Source organism: Penaeus japonicus, unplaced genomic scaffold, assembly GCF_977035675.1.
Source record: "Penaeus japonicus unplaced genomic scaffold, GWHDUDI00000001_assembly GWHDUDI00000016, whole genome shotgun sequence".
Taxonomy (NCBI): Eukaryota; Metazoa; Arthropoda; class Malacostraca; order Decapoda; family Penaeidae; genus Penaeus; species Penaeus japonicus.
The window spans coordinates 14,323,240-14,324,343 of NW_028234418.1; positions in this window are offsets into that span (position 1 = coordinate 14,323,240).

Genomic DNA, 1,104 nt, shown 5'->3' on the forward strand with positions numbered 1-1,104 from the left:
CGATGATAGGAGGACAGCAGAGTATTCACCTGATAAATAGTTGTTGTGAATTATAAACACAGTATTAAGAGATACAGAATAATATGATTATTTATTTGTATAAAGATGAACACAAGTAAGAATTGTCAGTTGTTGTAATATCTACAATGAAAATGTAATATTGAAGCTGAAAATAAATATAGTAATTAAAATAAGTATGATGATACTGCACTGTTATCAATATCCTTATCAATTGCAGTGCTGCATCTATTTTCATATCTAATACTACTGTTGCTGTCGCTGATGCCATTGAATGTGATGATGGGATATGGTGATAATGTTAGTGCTACATAAGGTAATGTTAATGCTAATACTAACAATTGTAATAGTAAGTAATAGTAATCCTAATGCTAATAATGACAATGATTATGATAAAAATTGTAATGATAAGGATTATAGTAATAATAATAACAATAATGATAATAGTCATAACAACAAAGATGACAGTGATAGTAATAGTGATGATGAAACTGATCACGATAATGATAGTAATGAAATAATAATAATAACAACAATGATAATGATGGTGATGATAATAATGATGGTAAAATAATATGATAATGATGATATGATGATAATGATAATGGCAAAGAATATCAATGATAATGTAGATTATGATAATCATTATAATATTGATGATAATAATAATAGTAATGATAGTAATGATGACAATGATGTTGATAATGACAAGGACAAAAATGATAATGATGGTAATAACAATAAGGATAAAAATGACAGTAATAATGATAATGATAATAATAATCTTAGAATTCATGAAAATATCAGCCCCTATTATTGTTATTATTATCATTACTAATATCATTAATATTACTGTCATCATTATTATTACAATAAAGATAATAATAATAGTAATGATGATAATAATAGTAATGATAATAGCGAAAAGGATAAAAATCGTGACGATAATGATGATAATAGTAATTCTAATGATAAGTATCATCACTACCATCATCATCATCAGCAGCAGCATCAGTATCATCATTTAGAGTTCCATCAGGCAGTTTACAGTAAGGATTTCTTCCCATAGATTAAGAAGAAGTAATG